The 18,803-nt window shown below is 39.2% G+C and overlaps 1 protein-coding gene across 2 annotated transcripts in view; it reads right to left on the bottom strand.

Moving 5' to 3' along the window:
* GTPBP8 (GTP binding protein 8 (putative)) overlaps positions 1 to 18,803 on the bottom strand; it is a 76,028-nt gene that overhangs the window by 25,622 nt on the left and 31,603 nt on the right. For both annotated transcript variants that reach the window (XR_005383325.1, XR_005383326.1), the window contains one exon: positions 6,527 to 6,624. The gene's annotated coding sequence lies outside the window, so the exon portion shown is untranslated. The remainder of the gene's footprint in view (positions 1 to 6,526; positions 6,625 to 18,803) is intronic.

Raw genomic sequence — 18,803 nt, 5'->3', positions numbered from 1 at the left:
TCTGGGTCAGCTTTGGTAGGAGCTCCGGCGTTGGCCTTGAGCCTGACTTCCCCCTGGCTGCCCTGGCAGTGACCCCAGCCTGACCTGGCTGAGTTTGCCTCCCTCTGGTAAGAAATGTATGTCAGGGAGGCTGGGGCAGGGCAGAGGGGTGTTAGGTGAGAGTCTCTGCTCAAAGTTTCTTTTACCACAGTGTAGACATTGTGGTTTTGTTGGAATCACATTTAGGTTTATGTGCATTTGGTTTTATGAAATACTGAGGGCCATTTGCCCAGGAGTGAAATGAGTTGACCCAGCTCAGCCACAAATGACATTCTGGCTAAAGATAAGCTCCTGTAGGGAAGGGGAAACCTCCCTTCTTTAATGTTAAAGGTTCTCATGGGGACAGCGCGGTGAGGGAGAAAGAACAGGAGGACCTGGGTTCTGCTGCCAATCCGCCATGTGGCCAAACGCAGGCCACTCCACCTCTCTGGGCCTGTTTCCTCATCTCTAATATGCATGGGGGTGGAACTGGTGACCTTCAAAGCCCTTCCGGCTCAAACATGCTATGATTCTACGTAGGACTGTCTACATAACTTGCAGGGCCCAGAACAAAAATAAAAATGCAGGGCCCCTTGTTTAAAAAAAAAAAAAGTATTAAGAACTTCACGACAACAACAGCAGAGCATGAAGGGAAGCATAGGGTCATTCCAGCACGGGGCCCTGCGTGCCTTACCCCAAAGCATGTCCACCAACCCTTGATTCTGTGGGTGTCCCCATCACTACCCTTTATTGATTACATTTGATGGAGCCGCTGCTTAATATAATGGGAAGCATATGGGCTCTGCAGTCAAAAAGCCTTGGCCTTCCACATTGGTCCTGTGTACTAGTGTGTGACCTTGGGTGACTCATCTAAGGGCTCCTTGCCTCAGTCTCCTCGTGTGTGAAACAGTGCGCCCACCCAAGAGGCAGGCTGGAAAGGATACAGACAGCCCCGTAGAGCACGTGGTCGGGGTTCAGGAAGCAGCACCACCAGTGTCACAAGGTACTGCGTGTTCACACTAAACAGAATTCCATCTGAAACAGGGTTTAAAAAGCTACTGCTTTTTAAAGAACGGCTATGTGCCGCTCAAAAGATAGATTCAAAACAGACGTTGTTTTTGCCAAAAAAAAGAAAAAAGTCACGAGTAGCTTTTTACAGTAACTGTGTCTGTGGTGCTCTGCTTTCTGGACCACACACTCTTCGATTTAGGAAGTCATCCTGTTCCCAATTGTAAATTATCTCCTGGGCCTGTTCCTTTTTGCACTCAGTTCCCTGTCCTCCCACTCTTTCCCCTGCTATTCAGGACTGCATATGGCTTCTGAGAAAACCATCTGAGTTTCCCATTTATCTCACAGTTTTTATTTCTTCCTTTGCTTTCCTTCACGTGTGTGCACATGGGCTCGCACGTGTGCAGTCTTCCCCTGTCCTGTGTAGCCAGAGATGACTAGCCTCTCCTTGGGTCTCTCTGCGATGCTTACTACTGTGGGTACAGGTCAGCTTCTGCCGAGGAGAGAATTCCACTCATTCATTCATATGTTCATTCCTTCCTCCCTTTGCTCACTCATTATTTTTTGAACACATAACATGTGCTGGCCATGTTGCCAGGCACTGGGAATATAGAGATGAATTATGATCCCTAAGAAACTCCAGAGCTAACAGGAGAGACAGATGAGTGAATATAAAACCTGAGATACCACAAGGTAAATACCTTTAAAAGGATTGTAGGGATGGGGTGGGAGAGAGAGGATTCCCATGAGTTCAGTTTCTACCTGGGTAAGTCAGAGAAGGGAACTTTGAGCTGGGGTAGGAGTTTTCCAGGAGATGATATGTCCATCTGAAAGGAACCCTGCAACCTCACTGCTGTTTTGCCATCCTTTAATCAACCCATAACATCTGTCTGAGGATTATTCTGTGGTACCACAGGTTCACACATTGGGCAGGCCTTGGCGCATGCTCTGCCATCTTGCTCTAGGGATGAGAATGTCTGGAGGTGAGGTCCCTCCACTTTCCTGTTTACCTTAGTGATGTGGTGCTTCACTCCTCCTCCTTCCTTTCCTTCTCTCTCTCAGAGAAGAGGTCCTTTCTCTTTCTAAAAGCAGCTCTTTCTCAGGGATTCCAAGCCAATTTTGACAGAGAGAAATAAGAATAGAACTTTCCAGGTGAAGAAAACAATTTCAACAACTGTGTCAACATGGGAAAGTACCATGGGTGTTTGGAAAACCATGAGTAATCCAGATTTGCTGAAGCTATCTAGTCTAATTTAATCTTCTTGATGAGTATGAAAAACTACATATTCCTTTAGGAAATACATAGTAAGTGGCATGACTTAGGACTGTGGCTTATGCTTGCTTCAACAAAAACATTTATTTGAGTGCTTCATGTTTTTTGTTAGTGCAGGTACACACACACACATGCACTATACACACACACACACACACACAAGATCATGCTGGGTGGTGTGGATACACAGACCTTGGTCTTGAGGAACTCACAATCTCTTAGGGAGGAGGGAATAACAACTTCATACCGTAAAGACTATCAGTGCTAGCAAAGATGTGTGCAGTGCCTCTGGCAGCCAGAGGAAGGAAGAAAATTAAGTTGGCATGGACTGTAAGGGAAACAATATAGATAGATAGCATTTGATTGAGGCCTTCAATAATAAGTACAAGTTTATCAACGAGATAGGGAAAAGTAGGGTGTTTCAGGTAAAGGGAACAGGAAGAAAGGTGTGTATGTGTGTGTGTGTTTAGTGGGATATGGCGTGTGAAAATGTGTTCATAGAAGGGCAAGTTGTGTCATGGGTTAGAGCAGTGGTTCTCAATGGAGGTGAGGTAGTTATCCCTGGTGGTTCTCAATGGGGGTGACTGTATGTCCCAGCAAACATCTGGTGATGTATTTTAACATTTTTTGATTGTCGTGACCTTAGGGGTGGGGTGCTACTGGTATCTAGTGGGTAGAAGCTAGGGTTGATGCTAAGTGTTCTATAATGCACAAGACAGTCCTTTATAACTAAGAATCGTCCCATTCAAAATGTCAACAGTCCTGAGACTCAGACACCGTGGGGTAGAGTATGGCAGTCCTACAAATAGTGGCAAGACATGAAGTTGGGAAGACAGATTAGTGTTAATTTGTGAAAGGTCTTATATGCTATATAGTATAATAGAGGTTTCTAGAAAAGCAGTTTTCATGTTTATTCATTTGATTGGTCTCAGTTTACTCAATAATCCTCATTTATAACATAGCTCACTTAAAAGTGATAAAAGAGCATTTTCTGTACAAAATTCCATAACTAAAGCTTTGATCACTTGAATCAAGATCTCCTTATGGAAAAGTGTTCATTTGTGTCCCCTTCCTCGTTACCAGCTAGATTTCTTTGCCCCTCTGCCACTCCTTCCCCACCTCCCTGTAAGTTGTCCAGGGTCATCTGCTGAGCCTCTGTTTAAGCTGACCCATGAAGTACAAGGGCTGAGCTCAGGGTGAAGGTGGACCTGGTCTCTTTGAGACCATGAGTGATCTGCTCACTTGTTTAGAATTACAGTTAGGTATGGGTTTTCAAGAAAGATGGGCTCTGATCCAGGACTAATACTGGCTGTTTGTGAACAGAAGTCTGAGGATCACTTTTTCTAAGCCTTATTTATGTTGGAGAAGCTGAATTCATATTCTCTTCACTTAATTCAGTACTTTCCCCCACACTCTTGCATTATGAATCCCTGCCCCATCCCCAGAATTTGGTGTTAGAGCCACTCCATTATTAGGAACTTGATAATTAGCTGGAGCTTACTTAGGAAACACAGAAACTTCCAAGGCCTAGTTTCAACCTTCTAAAATAAGGTATCTGTCCAGAAAGTATTTTCCAAAGAATGGGGTCCAGGAAGGTTACAGGGCAGGCTCCTCATTCTGATTTAGTGATCAGTCAATTACTAGAGACTGTGTATTAGTGCTTCTCAAAATTTGGGAGGCCAGAGAACATTTTCAAATACTGGAATTTTTGATGGCACACTTAAGGAGATTAAATGTTATCTACTGTTATCATCCCACAATGATGGTATTCATATACTTAAGTTAAAATGATAACCTATGCCTAGAAAGGAAGAAAGACCACAAATTTTAAAAGTCAGACAAATCCCTCACCCTTCTGTGTATGCTTCAGAGTAGGACTGCCAGGTAAAATACTGGATGCTCAGTTAATTTTGAATTTCAGATAAATAATGAATATTATTATAGTATATAAGTGTGTCCCATGATAAATTCATTTATCTGAAATTCAAATTTAACTGAATACCCTGTATTTTTATTTGTTAAATCTGGCAGTCCTACCCCAGAGAGAAAATGAGATGGCAATCTTATATTTATTCAGTCAGGATCTGTGCCCATATGCTTCTCTGGGGTAAGCAGCTTGTCTCTCTGAATATTATTCTTGTTAAAGATGTACACCACATGGGCCCTTGACCCTAGGCAACTACTTCACCTAGTGTTCAACCGAAGAAATCCTGATCTGCCTTAATGCTGGAGGTGGAGAAACGGCTACCTGGAGAGGGCTTACTCAGAGATATTGGTCTCTGATGTGGTAGGTTTCTTAAGTATTTTTTTCATTCAACAAGTATTAATTGAGTGCACTTAGGAAAGGTCCTTAGTAAGAAGAAGGAAGTCATTTCTTGTTAAAACAAGAAACAAATCATTCCTGTTCTCATGATGTCTATGTGCTTATGGGGGAAAAGTTTTAATACTAATCTTAATATCCTTAGCTTTTATCCTAGAGTTGATCTGAGTTAGATGTGACTCCATGTATTGGCTTTATCACACTTGAGCTCCTTGTTACTCTTTGAATACATTTGCTTATGGCCCTTGATCATGCTTGCTTTTTTGCTTTTGGGGGCAAAATTCTCGCTATCTGGCATCTCTTACAGTAGATTCTATTAAAATATGCAGCAATATATATACTGGCGTGAAAAGGAAAGCTTTAGAGGCATGACTGTCCTGAGCAAACTTTTTGTTTCTTGGGTGTGTGCATGTGTATCAGTGTGTTTGTGAGTATATCTGGGTGTATAGATGATGGGATCTCTTGAAAATGCTGGGTGTACAAAGACTATCTCTTTTCTGAGTGAGCCTTAATTTTTAAAAACCATTTCCTTAACTAGTTTAGTTATAAAAGCAAACAGTTGGACGGTTCCAGGAACAACTTCTTGGGCAGGAAAGATGGTTGCTGCTCAGAGCTTGGTTGAGTAGCAGACACCGAAATGTGGCTTGGCTCTGTCCCCTGGCAAAGCATGATGGTGTTAAGTTCCACTAGAGGCCCTGGTACCTTCTCAGAAACCTGCCAAATCAGGCACAGACTTGCTAGCAGCCACAATGGAGGGATCCTACTGACCCATGCCCAGTTCTCAGGAGGTAACTGGCAAGAGAGAAGAAAGCAAAACAAGCAACCAAATCCCTATATACCTTATAAATCTGACTTGGAAATTCTGCCTCAAGGCTGTCAAAAAGTAGAAATAATGATTCCAAGGCCAGTTCTTGGACATTTAGTCTTCAACATAGAAAAAAATAGATCCAATTACTTGATTATCAGCTTGTTTTTTTTTAAATCTAGCCATTCTCAGGATCAGATGATTCTGGTCCTTTGCCTGTGAGACGTTTCCTTGATTATCTGAATCTCCTCTGCTAGAGATAAGTTGATTTGTCTCCATTCTGTCTGAGGTTGTGGAGCTAGGATTCCCTTGGAGAAATGTAATGTAGATTAAGTTCCTCTGCTTGGCTTCTGACTGAAGCCAGAAAGATGATTTAGAGGCAGCAATCTGGGCACGGCCTTTTGCTGCCCTCTGGAGGAAAAGGTGGGTATTGAACTAGCCTTAAAGACTCCGTTGTGCCCGGTAACAATTTATACTTAAAGCTATTAAGTTAAACTAAAATGTGAATCTACATGTCACAATAGAAAGATATATTAAATAAATGGAGTTTGAAAGGTTTCTCTGTAAGAGTATTATTTTAAGTAATGGGATTTTAATTCCACTCCCTATTTTTCTGTTTGCTAAGAACTTGTTTCTTGTTTTTCTCTCTAAATTCTTTTTTTTCCTTCAACCATCATTTCGTGTACCTTGAGAGAGCTATAAGAATATCATAAAGAATAATCTTTAAACATGTTTAAGAAGTGAAAACCAGCATTTGATTGAGAAAAACTGTCATTCTGACACACTCCAAATCATAAACTCAGATTTATACCTATATATTCAGATCAAAATCCAAACCAAAATTCACTTTAAGAATTCAAATGAATTATGTTAGTCTTATACCTTCTGAGAGTCCCTCAACGCAAGTGAGAGACTTCTGCATGCAAATTATACTTTTTGTTTGTTTGTTTTTTAAGAAGGCTCCCTGCCCTGCATGGAGCCCAGCTTGAAGTTTGAACTCAACAGGAGCTGAGGTCAGGAGTCCGATGCAACCAACTGAGCCACCGAGCCACCCAGGCGCCCTTTCACTTTGATTTTGGATAGAAATATATGCCTAGCTCACCTAATAGTCCAAGCAGTTGTTCCTGGTATACAGTGACTTTCCTCCAGGCAATGATTCCACCAATGGCTCTGCCATCCTTTAGGGCTTCATCCTATCTCCTGAACAGGAAAGAGGGTGTGAAAGAGGCAAAATTATTCTAAAGACACTAATTTAGGGATGGCATCCATTGTTTAAAACTCAGTGACATGGTCACCCTAAATTCAGAGAGGCTAAGAAGAGCAGCCCAGCTGTATACCCAAGAATAAAAGGAGAACCTCGATCTTGTTGCACAGCTAGCAATCTCTGATACATGGTTTGTGTATCATGTTATGAGTTTCAGGCTTTATCGTGGACTTAATATGCCATTGACAGCAAAAGAGTAAAATGATCATATTTTTAATTTTGGAAAAGTCATTCTATCAGCAGCAAAGAGAATGGCTCGGCTGATTGATTGGATAACCGGGAAGAGAGAAATGTTATTCAGTGAAACACAGGAAGAGGTGCAAGTTCACAGGGAGGGGGTGGGAAATAAGTGCAGTTTGGGACGTGCTGAATATGAGATGCTTTGGGAAAATTTTTCAGGGGAAAATACAGATACATGCTCTGGTTACCTGCTCTAAAGTCTGAAGTTCTGGAAAGAAACCTGAGCTGCAGATGGGGATTTGTGTTTTCATCTTCTGGATGTAGCCATGGGAGCATATAGAGAACCACTGGGCAGAGGGAGAGGGACTGGCAAAGGACACTGAGTGGGAGCATCCCAAGCAAGAAGGAAAAGTGGCAGGATGTAATGTCACAGATGTCACAGGAAGAAATTATTTCAAGTAGGCAGTAGTTGACAATGTCCAAGCCAAACACAGGATATTTTGAAAAAGAGGCTGTGTGAATATGCTGGTTATTCTATTTATCTACCCTTCTCTCCCTTTCTCTGTGCCCCAGAGGCTGAGACCTGTCAATACTTTACCACTTGAGCTCCTTTGCTCTCTGGCTTCCAATTGCGTTTGGCCAATGGCAGATCAGAAAGCAGAAAAAGGCAAGATATTTTCCTCCATTCCTTCCCTGTTTCTGTGTCTGGTCTCAGGGAGTAGGTACATCAGTTGACTTGACTTCAGTTCCCACCAAGTGTCCGGCTCTCCTGTTTTAGTTCTCACTGTACTACCTTCTTTTTTGTTTCTTCACCCCCAGGGATGATAATGGCTTACCACTCTCCCTACTGTCTGAGTGCATCACCATCACATGGCTGTTGCCTACATCTCTGTAAGTAACCTCTTCTGAGCCATCTGGAGTGGATTCCACTTCCTTCTGGCACACTCCTTGATAAAGCAGTTTTAGTAGGAAGTCAGAAACCAAACTGTCATGGGTTAAAGACTAAGTACATAGTGAAGAAGGAGTTCGACATCCAAGAAATTTGGCCACAGAATTAATTTTTCTCTTATTGTGAAAGGGAAGGAGAGAGGACAACCACTATAAATACCCTGAAGTGGAGGGAGGAGTTTGTTCTTTCCAAGATGGAAGAGACTTGCTTATGTTTAAATGCTGATGGGAAAGAGGGTATATTGTTGATATTCATGAGTAGGTTCATCTATTGCCTAAAGTGTATGAGAAGGCAGAGTGATTGGAGACATGGAACACAGATGGGGGACTTGCCTTAGGTGAAGAGAGGATTGCCTTATGCAATGTAACTGGTGGAATGGAAGAGGGGATGGGTAAGGAGGACAAGAAGGTTTATAGGTTTGGCATTAGGAATTTGAGAGAATTCTTATCTAAGGGCTTGTTTTTTCCTGTAATCACATAAAATTCAGAGAGTGGAATTAATATGGGGGTAGGCATTTGCCAGGCAAATGTGATAAAAGTATAATGAGGTGAGGGAGTTAGGAACATCAGCAAGAGATAGACTAGGAGAATCTAAGCTGCATACAAATAGGGATGAAGGTGAAAGGGTATCAATGAGGAGAGAGAAAGAGTTAAGGACTGGTGCTTCAGGGAGGCTTAAGATCAGTTTTATAAGGAGTAACTTGAGTAAGAAAGTTGAAAAGACAGAAGCTGATGTGACAAAGAGAAATGTCTGACTTTATGATTTCAGAGATGGAACAATTGTGGATGACAACAAGATTTAGGATATGACTTGTGAGTCACGAATGGAGTGAATTTGAAAGTCACCAATCAGGAATGACTATTATTAATATGCTGGCATCATTTTCACTCCAGATATAGATCTTTTTCGCCTCTTCCCCAACTTAGAGTCATACTCTATGTAACATCTTATAACCTCTTTTATAAACTTTATATAACGTGAGCATTTCCCTGTGCCATTACATATCTTTGAAAAATGATTGTCACAGTTTTTACCTGTTCACCAAAATCCATTTCCTTCTTGGACTATATTTCCATGGCTCTCCTGCTGATAGGTGTAGCCAATGGAATATGACTGAGTGTAATATGTGCCATTCCTGAGCCAATGCTCTCAAGACGGTGTTTTTCCTGTGTGTTATCTGTTCCCCCTTCTTAGAGCAAGATGCAAATGATAAGGCCCCATGGGAATTCAAAGTCAAAGGGAAGAAGGAGCCTAAAATTCTGAATAATCATGTACAGTGTGGATGAGAATAAACAGGTTTTGTGTTTGAAACATTATATTTTTGGGTCTGTTTATTATAGCAGTTTTACCTATCCTGTTTTCATCCTACTATACTTTTTTTTTAATTCAAAATTTTTATTTTATTTTAGTTAATTTTTGAAATTTGAATATAGTTGATACAATGTTACATTAGTTTCGTTTACAACATAGTGATTCAACATTTGTCTGTGTTATGCTATGCTCCCTACAAGTATAGCATTTGACAGATGGTCACCATACAACACTATTACAATATCATTGATTATATTCCCTATGTTGTACCTTTTATTCCTATGACTTGTTTATTCCATTCTTCCACTCTCTTTCCCACATTTTGCCCATTCTCCACCTCTTTACCCTCTGGCAACCATCAGTTTGTTGTCTGTATTTATAGGTCTGATTTGGCTTTTGTTTACTCATTTGTTTTTTAGACTCCACGTATGTGTGAAATCATATGGTATTTTTCTTGATCTCCCTTATTTCCCTTAGCAGAATTCCCTCTAGGTTTATCCCTGTTGTTGCAAATGACACAATCTCATCCATCTCAAAGGCTGTGTAATATTCCATTACATATGTGTATATGTATACTGTGAACATGCGTGTATATATACATACCACATCTTCATTATCCTTTCATCTACCAATAGACACTTGGGTTGCTCCCATAGATTGTCTATTGTAAATAATCCTGCAGTAAATCCAGCAATAAACATAGGGATGCATATCTTTTGAAGTAGTGTTTTTGGTTTCTTTGAGTATATTCCCAGTAGTGGAATTTTTGGATCATATGGTATTTCTATCTTTAATTTTTTGAGGGACTTCCATACTGTTTTCCACAGTGGCTACACCAAATTACACTCCTACCAACAGTGTACATCCTTTCTCTATATCTTTGCCAAAACTTGTTATTTCTTGTCTTTGATTTTAGTCATACTGACAGGTCTAAGGTGATATTTCATGGTGGTTTTGATTTGCATGGCCCTGATGAGTGATATTGAGAATCTTTACATGTGTCTGTTGGAAAAATGTCTATTCAGGTCCTCCACTCATTTTTTAATTGGACTGTTTTTTTTTTTTATGTTGACTTGTGTAAGTTCTTTATATTTTTTGAATATTAACCCCTTATCAAATATATCATTTGCAAATTCCTTCTCCTATTCAGTAGGTTGGCTTTTTGTTGATGGTTCCTTTCACTGTGCAAAAGCATTTTATTTTTATGTAGTCCCATTGTTTATTTTTTGCTTTTATTTCCCTTGTCTTAGGAGACACATCTAGAAAAATGTTGCTATGGCCAATGTCAGAGAAATATGGCCTGTGTTGTCCACTAGGATTTTTATGGTTTCAGGTCTCATATTTAGGTCTTTAATCCACTTAGAGTTTATTTTTGTATATAGTATTAGAAAAATGGTCCAGATTTCATTCTTTTACATGTAGCTGTCCAGTTTTCCCAGCACCATTTGTTGAAGAGACTGCCTTTTCCCCTCACTGTATATTCTTGGCTTCTTTATCCTAGATTAATTGGCTCTATAATCATGGGTTTATTTCTGGGCTCCCTATTCTGTTCCATTGATCTATACATCTATTTTTTTTTGGGCCAGTACTACACGGTTTTGATCACTACAGCTTTGTAGGTACATCATGAAATCTGGAATTGTGATACCTACAGTTTGTTTTTTTTTTCTCAAGATTGTTTTGGCTCTTTGGGGCCTTTTGTGGTTCCATACAAATATTAGTATTATTTTTTCTAGTTCTGTGAAAAATGCTGTTAGTAGTTTGAATTTGTGGATTGCTTTGGGTAATATGGACATTTAAACAACGCTCCAATTCATAAGCATGGAATATCTTTCCATTTTTTAGTGTTGTCTTCAAGTTCTTCCATTAATGTTTTATAGTTTTCAGAGTACAGGTCTTTTACTTCCTTGGTTAAGTTTATTCCTAGGTATTTTGTTCCTATTGGTATGATTGCAAACAGGATTGTTTTCTTAATTTCTCTTTCTGATACTTGTTTCTAGTGTATAGAAATGCTACAGATTTCTGGGTATTAGCTTCATATCCTACACATTTATTGAATTCATTTATTACTTAGTTTTTTTTGTTTTGTTTTTTTGTTTTGTTTTGTTTTGTTTTGGTGAGGTCCCTAGGGTTTTCTACATATAGTATCACGTCATCTGCAAGTAGTGATAGTTTAACTTTTTCTTTACCAATATGGACACCTCATTTTATTTTCTTGTCTGATTGCTGTTGCTAGGACTTCTAGAACCATGTTGAATAAAAGTGGTTAAGAGTGGACATCCTTGTCTTGTTCCTGATCTTAGAGGAAAACCTCTCAGTTTTTCACCATTGAATCTGATATTAGTTATGCATTTTTCATATATGGCCTTTATTATGTTGAAATATGTTCCTCTAAGCCCACTTTGTTGAGAGTGTTTTAAAATCATGAGTATTCAATTTTGTCAAATGCTTTTCCACATCTGTTGAAATGATCATATGACTTTTATCCTTTGTTTTGTTGATGAGTACCACATTGCCTGATTTGCAAATAATGAACCACCCTTGCATTCCTGAAATAAGTCCCACTTCATCATGATGAATGATCTTTGAATGTAGCTTGTTAATATTTTGCTGAGGATCTTTGCATCTATGTTCATCAGAGATATTGGTCTTTAAGGTTTTTTGTTTTTGTTTTGGTGTTTTATCTGGTTTTGGTATCAGGGTAATGCTGACCTTATTTGAAAATTTTCCATTCTCTTCTGTTTTTTGAAATAATTTGAAAATAGATATTTACTTTTTTGGAAATATTTGTTAGAATTCACCTGTGAATTCATCTGGTCCTGGATTTTCATTTTTTAGGTAGTTTGTTTTTTTTTTTTTTTTTTAATAACAATTCAATTTTGTTTCTAGTAGTTGGTCTGTTTAGATTTTCTTTTTCTTCCTGATTCAGTTTTGGAAGATTATGTTTCTAGGAATTAATCTATTTCTTCTAGGTTGTCCAATTTGTTGGTATATGTGTTTTTCTAGTATTCTCTTATAATCTTATGGTGTCAGTTGTTACTCCTCTTTCATTTCTAATTTTATTTATTTGGGTCCTTTCTCTTTTTCTTTTGATGAGTCTGGGTAAAGGTTTATCAATTTCGTTGATCTTTCCTGAAAACCAGCTCTTGGTTCTTTGTTTTGTGTTGTTTTGTTTTAGTTTCTATGTCATTTGTGCTATGATCTTTATTAATTCTTTCTTTCCACTCACCTTGGACTTTTTTTTCTTTTTCTAGTTCCTTTAGGTGAAAGTGTAAATTATTTATTTGAACTTTTTCTTATTTTTTGAGATTGACCTGTAATGCTATATGTTTCCCTCTTAGAACTGCTTTCACTATGTCCTAAAGACTTTGGATTGTGTTTTTATTATCATTTGTCTCCATGTATTTTTAAATTTCTTCTTTGATTACTTATTTGACCCACTGGTTGTTTAGTAGCATTTGTTGAGCCTCCACAAGTTTGTGTTTTTCATTGTTTTTCTTGTGATTTCCAGTTTGATACCATTGTGGTTGGAAAACATGCATGGTATGATTTCAATCTTAAATTTTTTGAGGCTTGTTTTGTGGCCTAACATGTGATTTGTTCTGGAGAACGTTCCATGTGCACTTGAAAGAATGTGTTTTCTGTTGTTTTGTATATCTGTTATGTCCATCTGGTCTAATGTATTAATCAAAGACACCGTTTCCTTATTTATTTCCTGCCTGGATGACCTGTCCATTGATATAAGTGGGGTGTTAAAGTCCCCTACTATTATTGTCTATTTCCATCAATTTCTCTCTTTCTGTCCATTAATACATGCTTTATGTATTACGTGCTCCAGTGTTGACTGTGTTGATATTTATAACTGTTATATCCTCTTGGTGGATTAATCCCTTTACCATTATGTAATGCCCTTCTTTGTCTTTTATTACAATACTTGTTTTAAAGTTTGTTTTGTCTGATCCAACTTTTTTTCCTTTTGCTTCCATTACATGGTAAATGTTTTTCCATCCCTTCATATGAGTAAGGTGGAAGGGGAATGTAGACTGTATCCTTCAGACCCTTCCACCCAGAGAGTGTTCCAATAGCTCCTCTCTCACCACAGCTGCCAGCTGGTAGAGTTCTAAGCTTGGTTATTTTTATGCTAGTTGCTCTTTTAAACCACGAGTTTTTTTCTGTGCCCCAGCATGATTGCAGCTAGTATGGGTTAAAGGGCTTGGAGCTTGCTAAAGCAGCAAAATTGGCTATAGTGTCTGGACCCTGCTCCAGCCTGTGCTTTCAAGATAGAGGAGGGACATAAACTCTTATCATTCTCCAGTCCCTGTGACTCAGAGAGTGTTCCTAAAGCTTCTCTCACCATTTGGTGGAATTCTGGGCTTGCTCTTTCATATGCTAGTTGCTCTTAAACCAAGGCATTTTTTCCTGTGCTAAAAATTAGCACTATTTTGCAATTATTCTGGAGTATAAACTATCTCTTTCCATGTCAAACTTTATATTTGTCTCCATGGAGCAAACTGAGATCCTACTTGAGGTATAGCTCTAGGATGATTCTTTCAAGTTGGGGTGGGTCTTCTGGTTTTTATAGGGTCTTCACACAAGCCTTCTCAGACACAAAGTAACAGCCTGCTCCCAGATTCTCAGATTTTCCCAAATCAAATTAGATAATTCCTATCCCCAGTTTTGGGAGTCCTTTTTACCCATCAATGCCCTAACTCGTATATACAAGACTTGAGAGTCAATAAATTCAATTTAGGTTGGAATTCTTCAACCAACAAAATTAAATCTGGGATCAAGTTCAGCCCTGCAGCTTATAAGAAATAAGTGATTCTTGCAGGACCACCACAGAAGCTCTCTGATTCTCTATGGCTAGAGTTAAAAGTTAAAGATCTGAGCTTGTCATTTTGTGTAGGCTCTCCAGTGCACTCAGAAGCATCACTGCTACCATAATTGTTATCTAGTCCTCTTGGGGTTTCAGTAGGCATTTCATCACAATCAACTTCAGGTAAGTAAGCAACAAAATACCCCACAGCATGGGTTTATCATATTTCAGTTCCTCTTGATAAGGAGATCATTACTGAGTTCAAAGCTAAGGGACATGGCCAAACCAACAATATCCCATTTTGAGGTACTGTTTCACAGGACTACTTCTTGTTCTGAGTCTCATAACAGTCAGGGTCCATTAGGAAAACAGATTCATACTATTCCACTAGAGAGAATTTAACATAAGGAACTGGTTAAATAGATGTTTAAGAACTGAAGAGCATACATGCAAAAGCAGTTACAATTCCTGGAGCTGAAGAAGCAAGGGGAAAGGTTTGGGATTATCACAATATAGACTTTTGGAGACTTTTGGATCTGCAGAATTAGGACCAAGATCTTAGAGGAAAGAACACCATCCAGGTGCTGCTATGACCTCTGAGGGGTCAACTAGTTCTGCTAGCATGTCAAAAGAGTCAGAGACTAGAACAAACTGCCAGTACCCAGGATAAAGAGCTGTTGCAGAGTAATACTGTTAGAAGGGAGTAAACAGGAAGGAACAAGTCCTTTTTCTCCTTTTTTCTGCCTTCCATCCTCCCTCTAGTAGTCCATATTAATGTAATTACCAGCTGGCAAAGATGATTTGGTTTTGCAGAGTCCCAGCCACAGCATCACAGAGCAAAGTATAGAAGGGTAGGATTGAAATTGAGAAGCCACAGTAAGATGGCCCAGAATGCACATGTTTCTAAATACAATGGTGCACACATGTGCATACACACACACACATACACACACACACATCCTGACACTGGTGTACACTATTTTGGCATTAAATTTTTTTTCTCATGATATTAACACACATTTCTTTCCTTATTTTCCTTTCCTTTAAATAGAAAATACAAATAAACTCAGAAGAAAAAAGATGTATCCCACTGCTGGAATGATGACCATTGTTAACACCTTCATTTAGATTCTTCTAGACCTTTTTTTCAATGTGAAGGTGTGTATTTTCCATGAAATTGGAAATTTATATACAGTGTTATTTAAAATTTTTTTTTTACTTAAATTCAATTTGCAAATATATAGTATAGCATCCAGTACTCATCTCATCATGTGCCCTCCCTAATGCCGGTCACCCAGTTAACCCATCTCCCCACCCATCCCTCCTCTTCAACCCTTTGTTTTCCAGAATTAGGGGTCTCTCATGGTTTGTCTTCTCTAATTTTTCCTCATTCAGTTTCCCCCCTTCCCTTATGGTCCCTTTCACTATTTCTTATGTTCTACATATGAGTGAAACCATATAATTGTCTTTCTCTGACTGACTTATTTCACTCAGTATAATACCTTCCAGTTCCAACCACATCAATGTAAATGGCAGGTATTCATCCTTTTTGATGCCTGAGTAATATTCCATTGTATACTACATCTTCTTTATTCATTCATCTGTTGAAGGACATTGTGGCTCCTTCCACAGTTTGGGTATTGTGGACATTGCTGCTATGAACATTGGAACATTGGGTGCAGGAGTCCCATCATTTCACTACATCAGTATCTTTGGGTAGATGCCCCATAGTGCAATTGCTGGGTCATAGAGTAGCTCTATTTTTAACTTCTTGAGAACCTCCACACTGTTTCCAGAGTGGCCGCACCAGCTTGCAATTCCAGGGAGCAATTCCACCAACAGTGCAATTTTAGCCATTCTCACTGGTGTGAGGTGGTATCTCATTGTGGTTTTGATTTGTATTCCCTGATGGCAAGTGATGTGGAGCATTTTCTTATGTGCTTGTTGGCCATGTGTAGGTCTTTGGAGAAATGTCTCTGTTTCTTGACTGGGTTGTTTCTCTCCTGGGTGTTGAATTGATAAATTCTTTATAGATCTTGGATACTAGCCCTTTATCTGATATGTCATTTGCAAATATTTTCTTCCATTCTGTAGGCTGCCTTCTAGTTTTGTTGACTATTTCCTTTGCTGTACAGAAGCTTTCTTTCTTGATGAAGTCCCAGTAGTTCATTATTGCTTTTGTTTCCCCTGCCTTTACAGATGTGCTTGCAAGAAGTTGCTGTGGTTACATACAGTGTTCTAAGCTGCTTTAAAAAACACCTTATCGTATCATCAAAAATTGCTCACATCAATACATAAATTTATTTATTTACAATAGTGGGTTCAAAACTGTTCTTATAACACTTAATGGGAGGGCCCTGCATTCTACCATATATCTCAATCACAACAATTCCACTTTTACTTGTTTTACATATTTGATTTCCGTGGGGAAAAAGAATTCAATGGCCAAAATATTAGAAACCAACTGATTCATCATATAAGTATCATATCATTTTCCACTTTTATGACAACCAAAGATAACTTTATATCTAAATTTTTGTAGAAAACCCTAGTAACATGGGATAGCATGCTTTTTATGTTTTTACTCATTTGACAGTACCTGAAAATTATTTTAATCGGCATTTCTTGGATTACTAATAAGATGGCCAAGGTTTTATTTATCTGATGGTCATTGTGTCTGTGGCAGTCTTTCTTTACAGACTCTAAATTTTCTAGGCATGGATCTAAAACCTTACTTTCTAATGTACAGAGCCCCTGCCTCTTCCACACCTTCCCCCTCACTCCCCCACCCCGAGTTCAAGGAAGCTCTGACTTGAAATATCCACTGCTTATCTGCAACCCCATTTCCCTGCCCTCTACACTTGGTAATGATTGTATATCCTCCTCCACAGACAACACAGATGCTTTTGCTCTGGGGTCCCTCATCCTCCTAGTACCCCACACTAGACATCACATCTAAAGCTATTTTTATTTTCCTTCCTGGCTTGGATAATAAAGGCTTTTTTGATCTTTAAATCAACCCCTTTACCTGAATACTTGATCCTATCCTTGTTGGTCTCCTCTGGATTTAGTATGGTGCCTGGCAAACAACGGATGCTCAAAAATTATTGAATGAATAATGGATCTTGTTCTATTAATTTTCTCCCCTCTATCTCCGTAGTATGGCTAGCTTCTCTAACTCTTCTCTAACTCTTTTTGCCTCCTTTCCTTTAATCTGTATGGGAGCAAGTAATTTCCTGTTCATAATTGTCAGTTTTGTGTGTTAACTGGGCTAGGCTAGAGTACCTAGTTACTCAGTCAAACACGAGGTGTTTCTGTGGAGGTGTTCTACAGATGGGATTGTCAGCTACAATCAGTTAACTTTATGTGAAAAAGAGATTATCCTGGAAATCTGGGTAAACCCAATCCAATCAGCTTAAAAGGTTTTAAAACCAAAACTGAGGTTTCCCTGAAAACAGGAAAGAGGAAGAAATCCCATCAAACAGAAGATCAGTAGCTTCAGCTCCTGCTTGAATTTCCAGTTTGCTCTTGTTGGCCTGCTATATGGACTTCAAACTTGACTATCCAACCTCCACAACTGTGCATGTCAATTCTTTCAGATAACTTCTATGTTTTAAAAGCTATCCAAGTAATCACAATCAGCCAGTTTTGGGAACCAACAGCATTCAGGGTAAAACCCAAGTTCTGCCCAGGATCTGATACCACAACTCCCAGCTTCATCCCTCAGCACATACCATGCTCCAGCTATACTGACCCAAGATTAATGATTCTTCCAACCCATGTTGTTTAACTCTTTTGTCAGGGATGTCCTTCTTCCCTTATCTGCCTGAGAAATTCCTAATCATCTTTTAAAAACTCTATTCCAGCATTATCTAGTCTCTTACTCAACCAGTAAATATCGATAAACTGTGAAGTTATATATGTGTGGTTTAACCACATTAAATATGTGTGGTTCTTTGTATAGCAATTATACCTCAATAAAGCTATTAAAAAATAAAGCTATTAAAATTTATTGAGGTCTTACTATATCCCAGGCTCTGAGCTAAGCATTAAGAGAAAAAATTAGTAAACTATACTGGTAGTACTGCCTTCAGTAAGCTCAGATGCTGTTGGAGAGAACATACAAGTACACTAATACAATACGGTGAAGTAAATTTTTTTTTTAAAGATTTTATTTACTTATTCATGAGAGACACAGAGAGAGGCAGAGACATAGGCAGAGGGAGAAGCAGCTTCCTCAAAGGGAGCCTGAACAGTGAAGTAAATTCTACGAGAGAGTACGTGGTAGCTGAATAATGGCTCTGCAAAGATGTCCACATCCCAAACCACGGACTCTGTGACTGTTACCTTATATTGCAAAACAAACTTTGCAGATGTGATTAAGTTAGATTCTGAGATGAGATTATATTGGATTATTTTGGTGGGTCCAATGCAATCACCAGGGTACTTCTAAGTAGGAGGGTGGATGAGAGAGAGAAAAGGAGGGTGGAGGGAGTTTGAAAGATGCTACATTACTGACTTTGAAAATAGAGGATGCGGATCCCTGGGTGGCTCAGGGGTTTAGCGCCTGCCTTCGGCCCAGGGTGTGATCCTGGAGACCCGGGATCGAGTCCCATGTCGGGCTCCCTGCATGGAGCCTGCTTCTCCCTCTGCCTGTGTCTCTGCCTCTCTCTCTCTCTCATACATAAATAAATAAAATCTTAAAAAAAAAATAGAGGATGGACATATGAACTCAGGAATGCAATAGAAGTAGTCTTTAGAAACTGGAAAAAAATAAATGAATTTTCCACTAGAACCTCCAGAAGGATCCAGCCCTGCCAACTTTAGTCCAGTGGGATCCATTTTGGACTTGACCTCCA

The sequence above is a fragment of the Canis lupus genome, chromosome 33 (assembly GCF_011100685.1).
Source record: "Canis lupus familiaris isolate Mischka breed German Shepherd chromosome 33, alternate assembly UU_Cfam_GSD_1.0, whole genome shotgun sequence".
NCBI lineage: Eukaryota > Metazoa > Chordata > Mammalia > Carnivora > Canidae > Canis > Canis lupus.
Note: the sequence above shows the minus strand (reverse complement) of the source record. Positions and strands in the feature narration are given on the sequence as shown.